The sequence below is a fragment of the Haemaphysalis longicornis genome, unplaced genomic scaffold (genome assembly GCF_048455015.1).
Source record: "Haemaphysalis longicornis isolate Haplotype H1 unplaced genomic scaffold, Haemaphysalis longicornis Haplotype H1 scaffold_1, whole genome shotgun sequence".
Taxonomy (NCBI): domain Eukaryota; kingdom Metazoa; phylum Arthropoda; class Arachnida; order Ixodida; family Ixodidae; genus Haemaphysalis; species Haemaphysalis longicornis.
In genome coordinates, this window is record NW_027526203.1 from 37325156 (window position 1) to 37342693 (window position 17538).

General features: G+C 51.6%; 1 long non-coding RNA gene across 1 annotated transcript; it reads right to left on the reverse strand.

Annotated features, from left to right (window-relative positions):
• Positions 1 to 14029: 14029 nt before the first annotated feature.
• On the reverse strand, positions 14030 to 15999 carry LOC144163663 (uncharacterized). Its single transcript, XR_013320966.1, has 2 exons — positions 15902 to 15999; positions 14030 to 14562 (listed from the first exon to the last, which is right to left on the reverse strand). It is a non-coding gene; the product is annotated as an uncharacterized LOC144163663 (long non-coding RNA).
• Positions 16000 to 17538: the final 1539 nt, after the last annotated feature.

Sequence of the window (17538 nt, forward strand, 5' to 3'; positions counted from 1 at the left end):
AGTTTCTAATGCCAAACAGGCCTATGACTGTCACCGTTGCTCAATTCTTTGTGAACCCACTAATAAGCGGGCCCTTGTTCGATTTATTCGGTCAAGGAAAGAGGTTCCCCAATCTGATAATTCAGACTCTACACTCTTAGTCAATTCCTGGTTATACGACCCGCATGTAGGCGGGCCGCCGCGTCATTTTAAAGCCGCTTATAAAGCGGCGGTTCAGGCGGCCTCGCGCGCATGCGGCCCGCCAAACATGCGGCCCACCGAACACGCGGCCCGGCGTTTAAGCGGCCGTATTGAGGGCCGCTTCACCAGCGGGCCACCTAACCAGCGGGCCACCTAAACCCCGGGCCGTGTGGTCGGCAGGCCACTGGCCGTAATTTTTTTACGCGGCCCCTTATGCTAATCTATTCCCGCTTACGAAGCGGCCCCCAAATCATACGGCCCCTCAAATAAGCGGCCTTGTTGCTTTCTACCAAAAAAAGATAAAAAAACCAGCCAATCGGCCAGAATTGAGTTTATCGGTTTTTTTTTTGCTCGCATTGCCAGGTCAACGTCAGCATCCCGTGACGAATGCTCTAACAAATGTTACATCATGCGAGGGACACAAAGTGCACATAGGCACATACACACAACCCTACGGAGACTCGAACCCGGGTCTACTACAACACATGAAGTGGCGGGGGGTATCATAACCACTGCTCCACGACCCACGGGTTGCTGGGGAGTGCAAACATGGGCTTATAAGTATTCTGCATGCTGTTGCGCGTCAAGCAGGAGTCTTAAATAACACATTCCGCTGTGAGTGACTTTCTTTAGACCACCGTTTTCGAATCCCTCCACCAAAGAGGCATAATACTACGGTTGGGAGGGCTTTAAGTACATTGTTACGAGCAGAAACCTCTTGTCATGCTGTGTGCCCATTTCAACAGTATGATGCGCCATGCGGTGATTTATTCCATCGATGCAAACGGAATTGATAACAGTTCTTCTGCCTTGTAACCAAAAGTATTCTTGGCCATTCGCGGAAAGTGCCTCCTATGACAATGCATGCAAATAACTCACACGTAAGGCACACTGTCGTGCTGAACATAAGAGCTGTCTGGTCACGAGTGGCAAGTATACCAAGCATGAAATGGTGTACTGAATTTTTTACTGCTCGTCGTAGCTCTTCTGATGGTGCTGTTACATGCCTTCACCTTTATTTTTGTAAGAGGGGGTGGTAGTAAATTACGTATCTGGTAATGTAAAGAACCAATAATAAACTGATTGATTGTAGGGTTTAACGCGCCGACGCAACGCAGGCGATGAGGCGCGCCGTAGTGGAGGGCTCCAGATTAATTTTGACCACCTGGGGATCTTTAACGTGCGCGAAATCTCGTACACACGGAAGTTTTTGCTTTTCGCCTCCATCAGAAAAGCGGCCGCCGCGGCCGGGAATCGAACCCGCGACCTCGTGCTCAGCAGCGCAACGCCTTAGCCACTGAGCCACCGCGGCGGGTTACCAATAATAAATTACTCATTCTATATAACATTGTGTCGCGACGCCTGCAGAATTGCCGCGTCGCCTGGAGAATTGGTGATCGCGAGCACACACAAAGAATATCTTAGCGTTTTATCGCGCAGACCGGATAGGCGCTCGGCCGTGTAACTTGTAACCCCCTGCATTTCCAGAAAAATGCAGTTTTCGCGGAAGTTCCACCTTTAATCGTTATAATATCGTAAAGATCATTTGTCGAACCAAATTTTGAGAAACCTAAAAATAAAAAAATATAAAAAAATGACAAACTGGTAAACAGTATACACCCTGCATTTCCACAATAATGCAGATTTTGCGGAAACTTGGAATTTTTATCATAGCGTAGATCGAGAGAATTGGCCGAACATAACTTTGAAAAACGAAAAACCAAGAAAAATATAAAAAATACAAAAAATGGTGAGCCGTGTAACGCCCTTCATTTACAAAAAATGCAGATTTGGCGCCAGTAACACCTGTGATCGTTATAATAGTGTAAATGGAGATAATTTGATGTACAGGACTTAGAAAATTCAAGAAATTTGGCTCTAAAAGACTCACACTCAAGAGAAGCGCCATCAGAATGCTGAGCATTAGTAGACAATTCTCTTAATTTTTGCAATTTTTTTAAGTGGCCTTATTTAACTCGCGCTCCAGTTATTAACGAGTTATATTATTGTACGCGGAAGCGCAAGGTGGCGGTTGAGCATTTTCAACATTTTCAAGGTCGTTCACCAAAACCATAGCACTTGGTAATGAATGCATACTTGTGCATCTGAAGTTTAGACCGTATAAAACATTGCCACCAATAAATGTGTTACAATGGCTGCAATTGCACTAACACATTTGTGACTTGTGCACTTCTGGAACACCTTCATGACCTCAGTTATCATGCAATGAGGTTTTGCCTTTATAATCTCAGTGTTTTCCCTCCTCATCTATCAGGCCTCAATGCGCATACCACGAATTAAAAAAAAAACTCCCTATATTTATAATGCCATGTTACAAGCAAAGCTGTAAAGCAAATATCTGTATACATTAAACCTATCCAGATCTTGAAGTGATAGTCTACTCATACAAGCTTGGGACATGAGCAGAGAGCTGAGTTGGGTATGTAAATTTTAAGTATTTTGTCATTCTCGAATTCATGAGCATGCACAAGTGTGAGATTAAAATTACATGAATGACACCATGTCGAAGGAACGATGTTTTCTTTTTATTTGATATCAAAAATACAAATACGAACACGAAATACTTATACTGAAATAACAAATACAAATATTAGCAGAGTGCCCTTATGGAACACACAAATGAAAATATTCTTTTGTGGAAGAGCAAATAAGGACCTGTCAAGATAAAATTATTCTTTCATTTATGGAATTTTCAGCAGCTTGCTGAACAGGGAGGAAACTCATCTTTTTTGCAGGCTGCTGACTGTATAACGCCCATTGTTTGGCCTAAAGCTGACGGGTATACCTCATGTCCTAATGTAATATATTACCAAACAAAGAAAAAGTACTTTCTCCGGGCTTCAATTATGGTCCAGGTGATGTGAGGTGACTGTGAGAGGGAAAGAGGTTCCCAGTCTGCACCACATATGTATCGCAGGGAGAGAAAGGGAAGACGAGGGGGTAGAAATACACCACTTCCGATGATGTAGAAGGCCTTTGTAGAATCCCCCCCAGCAATCTTTGGCCCGGGAGCTGCTGCTTCGGGGATTTCGTCGCACTGTAATGGAAACAGCGTTGTAAACATCTCAAAAACCTCGAGTTACGGGTAGCATTCTGTTGTGTTGGCACTGCGTGAAGAAAAGAAAAGGTAGTTGAAATAGTGACCAGGTACAAAATTGTGGCGTTATTTATCGGCGGTAAAACAGTATTGCCTGAAGGAGCGCAGCAGAAGTATTACCTACACCTTAGCAGATATGTGAAAATATCATAAATCAGGCATGTGCATCGCCGTAGTTTAGGCAATTATTTCTTTCTTTCTGCTTTATATTCAAAAGCTCTCCAAAAGGACGTTTCTTCATATACATAGGAAGGCCGAGCGCTTTTTCAGTGCGAAGGCGTGCGAGAAAACTTTGGCATAATTTTATTTGACGCTGGCACGTCAATTGGACGTCGTAAAAAAACCCTTTTCGCTGTTACACGCGGAGGGTAATGTGCCCTAGTTTCTTTTTATGAAACAATTTCCACCAATAGTATGGGGCAAAACATTTAATGAAAGATCGAATAAAACTGCCAGCAATATCTTTTGCTAAAGCATAGGTAAACTGCGCGCACCGACCAACAGCCAACGCATCTGTAACCATGGCCTCCTGTATAACGCCTTTACAACATTACAAGCCACCGCTTTGAGCAACCTCCACGCCGGCGCCGCGCCGCGTTTGCGCTGCCATTGCATCATGTTTCTGCAAACCGCGAGTTGACACTGCAGACAGACGACAGCTGTGCCGAACACAACAAGATGGAGGCTGGTGTTACTCATGAATGTTGCTTCATGTGAAAACTTTACCACTTAAACGCACCGTAAGAAAGTTTCCAAATCGTCACAGGATCCAGACTACTCAACGGGCAAGAAAATTCACTAGCCGAAACGACGACGCGAAAATATGGTTAAGAAAAAACGTTATAACTAACTTTTTGCTACTCTTACCGAAAATGGCAAGCAGTGGCCATAGAATATTGAAAAATACAAACTTCAAACAGGTTTATATGTGGTTTGACCTTGAAAATGGGACGTGTGTAAAAATGCAAATTCTTTATATCACCGCGGTATACTCATTACGGCAACGGAAGTACCCCACATGTGCAAGCGTTTTCATTTTTCTCCTGGATCCCAAAACGGCCGCCGCACTGGGAACCCGAATCCTCTGTATAAGAACGTCAAATTTACCATACGATCACGGGTATCGGAGAACGGTTTTGGCGCGGGCTTCTTACGACGACGCAAAAGGCATAATTTCGTCGTCCTTGCTATATTGTCTGCAAACACAAATTCTTACAGTCTGCGCTCCCCCACCCCTCGAAAAAAAAGAAATCCAGGGACTTACCTATCCGCTCGTGTTCAACCGGGCTATGCCCGTAATACACACACCAGCCGGCTTGACATGGCGCCGCTGCTTGGCTTGCGTTCCCGGTGGCCGGTGTAACAGGGTCGGTGTAACAGGGGAAGCAACTGCATTCGCAGTTGCTTCTCCTGTTACACTGATTTCGATGCACACATTTGATGTCAGCGGAAGCGAACGTGGTCAAGTGTGAACGCTCGGAACTGAGTATGAACGATACAGAGCATGAGTCAAAGCGCGGGACCCCAACTTGCTCCGCGCTGAAATTACTCCATACTGCGCACGCGCGCTAAAGAAATCACCGGACCACAACTCGCCACGCACGATCTTTTTTCCACTCCTACTGCGCATGTACGCGCAAGTTTTTTTTTTAATGTTTTTCGGCTGTCGCCTTGTCGTCGGGCGCGTGTCGCCGGCCGCCGCAAAGGAAGGCTGTGGGCCATTGTGTGAGGGGGAATACGCGCATGCGCCGCAAGCCCCACATATCGCTCGAAGCGTCACGATTGCCCCCCTCGTTTTATTTATTTCCTGGCGTCAGGCTGTCCGCTAGTACATAGCCGTGACACGGGTCGTAGGCGCAGCATATAACCATGCTGTAACCGCCTGAGGTTTTGTCACGGAAAAGTAGTCTGTCAGGGCCTCTTATATCACGGTATTGAGGCTGCCAACCGCATATAAATAGGACGCTATCCGGGACGCGACTAAGAGTGTAGTCTGTATAGACAGCATTTCGAAGTGTGCCGTGGCTGCGGCAAAGTCGGTCACAGAACGGACGTGTGCCCCTTTCCGGACACGAAGGTGTGCTTTGCGTGTAACGCGCCGAACCCTGGCCCGGGTCACGAGAGAGAATGCAAACCTCGATGCAAGCTGTGTAACGGAGCGCATCCCACCGGCGCGCCGGGGGGCAAAAGTCGGTACAAAGTTCCGTACGTGGTGACGCGGCGCCGGTGGAGCGCAGGCACGTGGAGGCGCAGCAGCCCCGATTAGGCTTAGCGGCGTTCCCGTAGCTGCAGCCACGCCACCACGTGATGGCACAGGTGGCGAGCGAGCGCGGGCGCTTACGTCAGCGCAGCGGGAGCCGGTGGCGCTTAGGCAGCCGGCGGCGCAGCGCGAGCCGCAGCACGAGCCGAAAGAGAGAGTCTAAGTCGAGAGAGGCGTGGCGTGGGCCGACGTGGTCGGACCACAAGCGCCAGAGCGAAAGGCCGTTCCGCAGCAGACGGCGAGTCAACCGCAACCCAGCCCCGAGATGCTCAAGCTTCGCAACGAGAACGAGCGCCTGAAGAAGCGTATCGCCGAGCAAGACATGCGCATGCTGGAGATGAATAGGAAGCTGGACCTGCTTCTTGCCAAACAACGCCAGGAGCAGGCGCAAGCGCAGGCGCCGGCGCAGGTGCAGGCGCAAGCCATGGAGGTACAGACCGAGGCGCCGGCCGAAGAGGCGGCGAGAGAGGAAACCACGACCGAGGGTCCCGACCCCGAGCCAAGAGGCGGGCGATCGCGACGAGGGCGATCGACAGGCGCATCCAGCGGCTGGAGGAGCGTTTCGACAAGTTTGAAGAGTCTACGAACAGGAGGCTAGCGGCACTGGAGGCGACGACGGCCGACATCGTCGTCCGCCTGACCAAGTTGGAGCAGATGTTCCAGGCGATCCAGGAGACACTGGTGCAAATGCAGGTGGCCATAGTGAGACTGAGCGCCGGAACCCAATACAAGCACCCTAACCAACGCCCATCATGGCCCGAGCAGCAGTGAGACATGAGCTCGTTGTGTGGCAGTGGAACGCGAACGGCTTGCGCGGCAAGAAGGCGCGCCGTTACAACAGTACATTGGTCAAGCCGGCCGGCGGCCGAACGTGATTCTGCTGCAAGAGACGCACAGCGAGGCTCCCCCGAGCATGCCGGGGTATCGCTCGTACGCTAGTCCGCCCAGCGCGAGAACGTTCGGGAAGGGTGCCGGGCAGGGAGTGTGCACCCTGGTGAAGAAAGGGCTCACGTACGTGGAGCACGAGCTACTGAGCAACAGCGCCATCGAGCACCGGGCGATTGAGGTCGCCACGGGACGGAAGAAGAAGGAAAGCGTGTTTGTGATCAATGTTTACAGTAACCCAAAGCAGTACCAGCAGAAGTTTCGGACTATGATGCACAAGGTGGGTCAGCTGGCCGGGGACAGCGCCGCGCTGGTGTGCGGGGAATTTAACGCTCCGCACACGGCGTGGGGGTAGCCGAAGACGACGGCGAAGGGGCGCAGCCTGTTCGAGGAGACCACGTACGCGGGGTACCAGCTGTTGAACGACCCGTCGGAGTACACGAGACACGGCACGTCCGTGCAGCGCGGCAAGAACCCGGACCTGGCGTTCTGCAAGAAGGCCGGAGTGCGGTGGCGAAACACGGGCGAGACGCTGGGCAGCGATCACTGTGTCCTGGAGATCGTGGTACCTTTGCGCGGCAGGGCGCCGACGCCCAGGAAGCAGTGTGTGACGGACTGGAGTGCGTACAGAGAGGCCCTGGGTGGGGTGCCGGAGCGAATCGACGACATCGACGAGTGGACGCGAGCCCTCAACGCGGCGGCGCAGGCGGCCACGACGGAGATGGAGGTGGACGACGAGACCCCGCAGGTCCACAGCCGGCTGTCGCACCTGCTGGAGGCGCGGAACTCGCTGAGAGACAGGTGGAAGCGGCAGCGCATCAACCGCAAGCTCCGCAAGGGGGTAGCCCAGCTCAACCGGGAGATCGAAAAGCACAGCGCGGTGCTCTGCAGACAGCAGTGGCACGCGGTCTGCCAGGAGGCGGACGGTCAAATACACAAGAACCGCACCTGGCAGCTGCTGCGCCACTTGCTGGACGAGGGCAAGACCAAGGGGACGCACCACCACATCCTGGCGCGCACCTTGCACAAGGCAAAGCGAGAGCTTGGCGAGGCGGAGGTCCGCCGGCGCCTGGACAACAAGTACCTTCCGTCCACCCCGCCAGACCCCCTCCCGAGCTACGCGGGCGCAGCCAACGCCCGGCTCGACGCAGACATCGAGTTGTGGGAGGTCCGCGCGGTGCGTCAAACGATCAACGGCAAGTCGGCGTCGGGGCCGGACAAGGTGTCAAACAAGGCGCTGCGCAACCTCAGCGACGCGGCGGTGACGGCGCTGACGGGGTACTACAATGGGTGCTGGCGCGCCGGCAAGCTGCCCAAGAGCTGGAAAGACGCGCGGACGGTGCTGATCCCGAAGCCGGGCAAGCCACCACACATCGAGAACCTGCGGCCGATCTCGCTGACGTCCTGCGTGGGAAAGGTGCTCGAGCACGTGTTACTCAACCGCTGGCAGACGTACCTGGAGGAGGAAGGGCTGTACCCGGACACGATGCTGGGCTTCAGGGCCAGCCTGAGCACGCAAGACACGATGCTGCTGATCAAGCACGAGGTGATGGACCAACCGACCCGTTCCATGGACAACCGCGCTTTCCTGGGCTTGGACCTGCAGAGCGCGTTCGACAAAGTCCACCACTCGGCGATACTCGAGCAAGTGTCCCGGCTGAACATGGGAGAACGCACGTTCGCTTACGTCAAAGACTTTCTGACGGACCGTACGACGACGATCGTGGCCGGCGACATGGAGCTACCGAACAAGACGCTGGGGAGCGTGGGCACGCCGCAGGGCGCCGTGATCTCGCCGGTGCTGTTTAACATGCTAATGATCGGGGTGGCCGAGCGACTGCGGAGTCTCCCGAACGTCAAGCACACTATATACGCCGACGACATAACACTCTGGGTGACCGGCGGCAGCGACGGCGAGATCGAGGCGGCACTGCAGCGGGCGATCGACGAGATCGAAGACCAGCTGCAGGGAACGGGGCTGGTGTGTTCGCCGGCGAAGTCGGAGCTCCTGATCGTACCGCCGCGCGGGAAGAGCCGGAGTGACACGACCGAGCCGGATATCAACCTGAGAACAAGGGACGGGACGGCCATCCCGCACGTGAAGACGCTACGGGTGCTGGGGCTGCACATCGATGCGCTGAGGCACAACGGCCTGAAAATTGCGAAGCTGGACGCGAAGGTGTCGACGGCCATTCGGCTCATCAGGAAGGTGTCGACGCGGCACGCGGGGATGAAAGAAGCCAGTCTCTTGAAGCTGGTGCAGTCGTTTGCGGTCAGCCACGTGGCGTACGTCGCGGCTTTTCACGACTGGAAGGCGGCGGAGCGCCAGAAGGTGGACGCGATTATACGCAAAGCATACAAGGCGGCACTGGGGCTGTACACGCACACGAGCACAGAGCGACTCCTGGAGCTGGGGGTGCATAACACGCTAGATGAGATAGTCGAGGCGCAGCGAACGGCGCAGCTGGCTAGGTTAGCGCGAACTAGGACGGGGCGTTCGATACTGGAAAGAGTGGGATACCGCGGGGGGCTGCAAGGGAGTGTGGGCCGGTCGCCGTTGCCGTGCGGGTTGCTCCGCTCGTTGCAGGTGCCGCCGATCCCGAGACACATGCATCCCGAGGTGGACCGAGAGCGTCGACTGGCGAGGGCGAAAGCTCTCACGGCCAAGCACGCGTCGGACAACGGAGCCTTCTACGTCGACGTGGCAAGGTACTCGGACCGCCCGGGCACGTACGCGGCGGCCGTGGTCGCAGCGACCTCCGGGGAGCTGTGCACGGCGTGCAGCGTGCGGAGCCCGGAGCATGCGGAGGAGCTGGCCATTGCGCTGGCGCTGACGAACCCGAGGTGTACGACGGTGATAAGCGACTCGCGGAGTGCGATCGTGAACTTTGCGACGGACAACGTGTCCCCGTGCACGGCGAGGGTGTGCGGGGCCCTAGGACACAGAGCGGTGCCGGTGACGGTGAAATGGTTTCCGGCACACATGGGCCCGGTGAGCACGGGCGAGAACCGCAACGAGGAGGCGGACCGGACGGCGCGCGCGCTCACCAGCCGCGGCGCGAGCCCGAGCCCCCGACCTGCGGAGGACGACGAAGTGGTGCCGATCGTCTCGTACAAGGACGTGTTGGACTGGTACCGGGAGGGAGGGCGGACGTACCCGCCGCCCCACCGTAAGCTCACGAGACAGGAGGCGGTGACGCTGCGGCAGCTACAGACGCGAGCGGTGTGGACACCGGTGGTGGCGAAACATGTGTGCCCAGAGGTGTACGCCAGTGACGTGTGTGCGGTGTGTGGCGAGGACCGAGCCACCATGGCGCACATGCTGTGGAAATGCAAAGTAGAGGATGGTGTCACAGACGCGTTGCCGCCGCGCCTAGCGAGTGCGGTGGCGAGTGTGGACTACGACGCCCAGCGCGAGGCCGCCCATGAAAATAAATTCCTGTTCCCTTGTGTAATGAAAGCAAAATAAATGAAAATGGGAACAAAAACCTGCACCAGCAAAGCTATCACAGGTTAAAGCCAATTAGAGAAATAAATGAACTGGGAGGTATGCTCCAATGTGAATTTCAAGTAGAGCCAATTTGGTAGAAAAGTAAAGAAAAGCGGGGCTCTTGCAACTCGCGACAGAAGACAACACAACCCAGTCCCATCAGAAAGTGATTTCAAAATGCAGGGGTGGCGCCTCCTGAACTAATTCAGCTCCCACATAAATGTACCCTTTCCCCAATGAATCTCCCCTCCACTAACTCCCTGATCCATCATCGCTAACCACAGCCTCGGGAGGTACCCGGCAAACAGCGGCATTTATTGAAAGCCAATGTAAAAGGGGTGCACTAGCCCATCCGTGGGGGGATGAAAACCTTGCCTCCTTCTCCTGGCTGGACTAAAAACACCCCCCATCGTGATGGGACTGGTCTCGTCCTCTCCTGACCAAACATTAAGGGGACCGCGAAAGGGATAAACTAGCCCATCCCTGGAGGGTGAAAAACCATGCCTCCTTCTCCTGGCTGGACTAAAAACACCCTCCATGGTGATGGGACTGGTCTCAACCAATCCGACCAAAATCTAAGGGGACGGTGATGACGAGCCGCAGGCAGACCGGGTCCACGCAGGAACCGAGAGCAGGAGCCCGAGCAGCCAACTCAAACTCCCGGGTCCCGCGCTGGAGCCCGGAACAGAACACCAGGGCGTCTCGGGACCTGCACAGCGAGAGCAAAAGCGCAGAATACCAACAGACATACAAAAAGGGCAACTCTCTCAGGCCGCACACGGCGGTCCAATCACGTCAGTCTGTTGAGGGCATGTAGAGATTAATGAATTCAACCATCTCCTTAATTATATCTAGTGCGCGCTGGTTACGCAATAGCGCGGGATAAAGTAGGGGCGTAAGGTCAGTGTGAAGCAAATCTTGCAATCGTTGGCGAAAATGGGCAGTTTTGCTACAATCAGACATATAATGTTCAATGTTCCAGCACTCGGACCCACAGAAACAAAGAGGATGAGGAACGAGAGATAGGTTATACAGATAGAAAGGAAAGCGGCCGTGCCCCGTGATAAAGAAAATCACCCTTCGATGTGGCGGGAAATTAGGTGGGAGGGACCTAACTACCGGTATCCAGCGAAACAATTCCGTATCCGTATGAACCGTGGTCCACTGTACCGACCACGCACGCCATACCTCTGCATCGAGCATCGACCTTACCACCCGAACCGATAAAGCTGACTCCCTGGGCTCACCCACAGTGCGTGCCCTAACCGCAAGATGATCCGCGATCTCGTTTCCAGGTATGCGGGCGTGGCCCCGCACGTGGAAAAGGAAAAGACGCATGCGCGTAGAAAGAACTGAAAAAAGGGCGCGGATGTCCTCTATGCCCTCGTTACGCGTGCGCAAAGAGGCTAGCGCTGTCAACAGCGACAAGCAATCTGTGTAGACCCGTACAGGCCGTTCCGTCGTGCAACCGGTTAGATACACGAGGGCCTCCCTGAGGGGGATCAATTCCGCCGCGAAAGCACTACACTCTTAGTCAATTCCTGGTTATACGACCCGCATGTAGGCGGGCCGCCGCGTCATTTTAAAGCCGCTTATAAAGCGGCGGTTCAGGCGGCCTGGCGCGCATGCGGCCCGCCAAACATGCGGCCCACCGAACACGCGGCCCGGCGTTTAAGCGGCCGTATTGAGGGCCGCTTAACCAGCGGGCCACCTAACCAGCGGGCCACCTAAACACCGGGCCGTGTGGTCGGAAGGCCACTGGCCGTAATTTTTTTACGCGGCCCCTTATGCTAATCTATTCCCGCTTACGAAGCGGCCCCCAAATTATACGGCCTCTCAAATAAGCGGCCGTGTTGCTTTCTACCAAAAAAAGAAGAAAAAACCAGCCAATCGGCCAGAATTGAGTTTATCGGTTTTTTTTTTGCTCGCATTGCCAGGTCAACGTCAGCATCCCGTGACGAATGCTCTAACACATGCTACATCATGCGAGGCACACAAAGTGCGCATTGGCACATACACACAACCCTACGGAGACTCGAACCCGGGTCTACTACAACACATGAAGAGGCGGGTATCATAACCACTGCTCCACGACCCACGGGTTGCTGGGGAGTGCAAACATGGGCTTATAAGTATTCTGCACGCTGTTGCGCGTCAAGCAGGAGTCTTAAATAACACATTCCGCTGTGAGTGACTTTCTTTAGACCACCGTTTTCGAATCCCTCTACCAAAGAGGCATAATACTACGGTTGGGAGGGCTTTAAGTACATTGTTACGAGCAGAAACCTTTTGTCATGCTGTGTGCCCATTTTAACAGTATGATGCGCCATGCGGTGATTTATTCCATCGATGCAAACGGAATTGATAACAGTTCTTCTGCCTTGTAACCAAAAGTATTCTTGGCCATTCGCGGAAAGTGCCTCCTATGACAATGCATGCAAATAACTAGAACGTAAGGCACACTGTCGTGCTGAACATAAGAGCTGTCTGGTCACGAGTGGCAAGTATACCAAGCATGAAATGGTGTACTGAATTTTTTCTGCTCGTCGTAGCTCTTCTGATGGTGCTGTTACATGCCTTCACCTTTATTTTTGTAAGAGGGGGTGGTAGTAAATTACGTCTCTGGTAATGTAAAGAACCAATAATAAATTGATTGATTGATTGTGGGGTTTAACGCGCCGACGCACCGCAGGCGATGAGGCGCGCCGTAGTGGAGGGCTCCGGATTAATTTTGACCACCTGGGGATCTTTAACGTGCGCCGAAATCTCGTACACACGGGCGTTTTTGCTTTTCGCCTCCATCAGAAAAGCGGCCGCCGCGGCCGGGAATCGAACCCGCGACCTCGTGCTCAGCAGCGCAACGCCTTAGCCACTAAGCCACCGCGGCGGGTTACCAATAATAAATTACTCATTCTATATAACATTGTGTCGCGACGCCTGCAGAATTGCCGCGTCGCCTGAAGAATTGGTGATCGCGAGCACACAAAGAATATCTTAGCGTTTTATCGCGCAGACCGGATAGGCGCTCGGCCGTGTAACTTGTAACCCCCTGCATTTCCAGAAAAATGCAGTTTTCGCGGAAGTTCCACCTTTAATCGTTATAATATCGTAAAGATCATTTGTCGAACCAAATTTTGAGAAACCTAAAAATAAAAAAAATATTAAAAAAATGACAAACTGGTAAACAGTATACACCCTGCATTTCCACAATAATGCAGATTTTGCGGAAACTTGGAATTTTTATCATAGCGTAGATCGAGAGAATTGGCCGAACATAACTTTGAAAAACGAAAAACCAAGAAAAATATAAAAAATACAAAAAATGGTGATCCGTGTAACGCCCTTCATTTACAAAAAATGCAGATTTGGCGCCAGTACACTTGTGATCGTTATAATAGTGTAAATGGAGATAATTTGATGGACAGGACTTAGAAAATTCAAGAAATTTGGCTCTAAAAGACTCACACTCAAGAGAAGCGCCATCAGAATGCTGAGCTTTAGTAGACAATTCTCTTAATTTTTGCAATTTTTTTAAGTGGCCTCATTTAACTCGCGCTCCAGTTATTAACGAGTTATATTATTGTACGCGGAAGCGCAAGGTGGCGGTTGAGCATTTTCAACATTTTCAAGGTCGTTCACCAAAACCATAGCACTTGGTAATGAATGCATACTTGTGCATCTGAAGTTTAGACCGTATAAAACATTGCCACCAATAAATGTGTTACAATGGCTGCAATTGCACTAACACATTTGTGACTTGTGCACTTCTGGAACACCTTCATGACCTCAGTTATCATGCAATGAGGTTTTACCTTTATAATCTCAGTGTTTTGCCACCTGATCTATCAGGCCTCAAGGCACATACCACGAATTAAAAAAAACTCCCTATATTTATAATGCCATGTTACAAGCAAAGCTGTAAAGCAAATATCTGTATACATTAAACCTATCCGGATCTTGAAGTGATAGTCTACTCATACAAGCTTGGGACATGAGCAGAGAGCTGAGTTGGGTATGTAAATTTTAAGTATTTTGTCATTCTCGAATTCATGAGCATGCACAAGTGTGAGATTAAAATTACATGAATGACACCATGTCGAAGGAACGATGTTTTCTTTTTATTTGATATCAAAAATACAAATACGAACACGAAATACTTATACTGAAATAACAAATACAAATATTAGCAGATTGCCCTTATGGAACACACAAATGAAAATATTCTTTTGTGGAAGAGCAAATAAGGACCTGTCAAGATAAAATTATTCTTTCATTTATGGAATTTTCAGCAGCTTGCTGAACAGAGAGGAAACTCATCTTTTTTGCAGGCTGCTGACTGTATAAAGCCCAATGTTTGCCGAAAGCTGACGGGTATACCTCATGTCCTAATGTAATATATTACCAAACAAAGAAAAAGTACTTTCTCCGGGCTTCAATTATGGTCCAGGTGATGTGAGGTGACTGTGAGAGGGAAAGAGGTTCCCAGTCTGCACCACATATGTATCGCAGGGAGAGAAAGGGAAGACGAGGGGGTAGAAATACACCACTTCCGATGATGTAGAAGGCCTTTGTAGAATCCCCCCCAGCAATCTTTGGCCCGGGAGCTGCTGCTTCGGGGATTTCGTCGCACTGTAATGGAAACAGCGTTATAAACATCTCAAAAACCTCGAGTTACGGGTAGCATTCTGTTGTGTTGGCACTGCGTGAAGAAAAGAAAAGGTAGTTGAAATAGTAACCAGGTACAAAATTGTGGCGTTATTTATCGGCGGTAAAACAGTATAGCCTGAAGGAGCGCAGCAGAAGTATCACCAACACCTTAGCAGATATGTGAAAATATCATAAATCAGGCATGTGCATCGCTGTAGTTTAGGCAATTATTTCTTTCTTTCTGCTTTATATTCAAAAGCTCTCCAAAAGGACGTTTCTTCATATACATAGGAAGGCCGAGCGCTTTTTCAGTGCGAAGGCGCGCGAGAAAACTTTGGCATAATTTTATTTGACGCTGGCACGTCAATTGGACGTCGTAAAAAACCCCTTTTCGCTGTTACACGCGGAGGGTAATGTGCCCTAGTTTCTTTTTATGAAACAATTTCCACCAATAGTATGGGGCAAAACATTTTATGAAAGATCGAATAAAACTGCTAGCAATATCTTTTGCTAAAGCATAGGTAAACTGCGCGCACCGACCAACAGCCAACGCATCTGTAACCATGGCCTCCTGTATAACGCCTTTACAGGAGGCTGAGTAACAACATTACAAGCCACCGCTTTGAGCAACCTCTACGCCGGCGCCGCGCCGCGTTTGCGCTGCCATTCCATCATGTTTCTGCAAACCGCGAGTTGACACTGCAGACAGACGACAGCTGTGCCGAACACAACAAGATGGAGGCTGGTGTTACTCATGAATGTTGCTTCATGTGAAAACTTTACCACTTAAACGCACCGTAAGAAAGTTTCCAAATCGTCACAGGATCCAGACTACTCAACGGGCAAGAAAATTCACTAGCCGAAACGACGACGCGAAAATATGGTTAAGAAAAAACGTTATAACTAACTTTTTGCTACTCTTACCGAAAATGGCAAGCCGTGGCCATAGAATATTGAAAAATACAAAATTCAAACTGGTTTATATGTGGTTTGACCTGGAAAATGGGACGTGTGTAAAAATTCAAATTCTTTATGTCACCGCGGTATACTCATTACGGCAACGGAAGTACCCCACATGTGCAAGCGTTTTCGTTTTCCTCCTGGATCCCAAAACGGCCGCCGCACTGGGAACCCGAATCCTCTCTATAAGAACGTCAAATTTACCGTACGATCACGGGTATCGGAGAACGGTTTTGGCGCGGGCTTCTTACGACGACGCAAAAGGCATAATTTCGTCGTCCTTGCTATATTGTCTGCAAACACAAATTCTTACAGTCTGCGCTCCCCCACCCCTCGAAAAAAAAGAAATCCAGGGACTTACCTATCCGCTCGTGTTCAACCGGGCTATGCCCGTAATACACACACCAGCCGGCTTGACATGGCGCCGCTGCTTGGCTTGCGTTCCCGGTGGCCGGTGTAACAGGGTCGGTGTAACAGGGGAATCAACTGCATTCGCAGTTGCTTCTCCTGTTACACTGATTTCGATGCACACATTTGATGTCAGCGGAAGCGAACGTGGACAAGTGTGAACGCTCGGAACTGAGTATGAACGATACAGAGCATGAGTCAAAGCGCGGGACCCCAACTTGCTCCGCGCTGAAATTACTCCATACTGCGCACGCGCGCTAAAGACAAATCACCGGACCACAACTCGCCACGCACGATCTTTTTTCCGCTCCTACTGCGCATGTGCGCGCAAGTTTTTTTTTAATGTTTTTCGGCTGTCGCCTTGTCGTCGGGCGCGTGTCGTCGGCCGCCGCAAAGGAAGGCTGCGGGCCATTGTGTGAGGGGGAATACGCGCATGCGCCGCAAGCCACACATATCGCTCGGAGCGTCACGATTGCCCCCTATTTTTATTTATTTCCTGGCGTCAGGCTGTCCGCTAGTACATAGCCGGGACACGGGTCGTAGGCGCAGCATATAACCATGCTGTAACCGCCTGAAGTTTTGTCACGGAAAAGAAGTCTATCGGGGCCTCTTATATCACGGTATTGAGGCTGCCAACCGCATATAAATAGGACGCTATCCGGGACGCGACTAAGAGTGTACCCCACCGACGAAACTTTAAAACGCCTGGCTTCCACTAAACGACCCGTGTGCGTGTACACTACAAAGGCGGCACCCGCCAAGGAATTAGAGAATGCACCATCCGTGTAAACATGCAACCCCGGTAACCTAGCATAAGCGAGTGCCTGTGGCGTCTCCAATCGACGGAAGGGACAGACGACGCGAGATGCGGGGTGCCGCCGCAAGGATCAAAAGTACGCTGTACGCGGTCCGGGGACAGCGAGAGGCGGCCGTAAGTTAGTTCGCGGCGCAGGGAAACTAGCAAAAATTGCGCCCTCTGGGCCGCCAAAACCTCGGCCAAAGGCGGAATGCCCGTCAACGCATTCAAGGCCTCAGTACGCACCGTCCTCACGGCCCACGTCAAAACAAGAAGAGGGATCCGCTGAAGTGACTTAATTCGGTTTACCAGAAATTCGATGGAGATTCCGGCCACCATGCTGGAGATGCATAAGTGATGGCCGGTTGGATCATTGGAGGTATAATCGACGGAAGGCAGAAGGAGGAAGTCGATAGTGCATGTGAATAAACTGAACCAGCTTGGGAACGAGAATGTCGACCTTAGTCTTAAGATAAGTAGTGTGAGCCATACACGTGAACCACGGGTCCAGGACTACTCCAAGGACTTTCATTTCTTTTACCATGGAGAGATTAACTCCGTCAGACGTATGGTAGGCAATCGACGGGCCAAGCGAACCCGGCCGTTAGGGAACAGCATAAAAGAGCACTTGGACGCATTCAGCCTAACCTTAACCGATTCCGCCCACTCACACACTACCGCCAGCGCATCCGCAGCTAGACGCTCCAACTCCCGGCGGTGACGTCCCGACACCACTAGGAGCGTATCATCTGCGTAAGCTTGTACATGTACACCTGGGGGGAACGTGGTCTCCA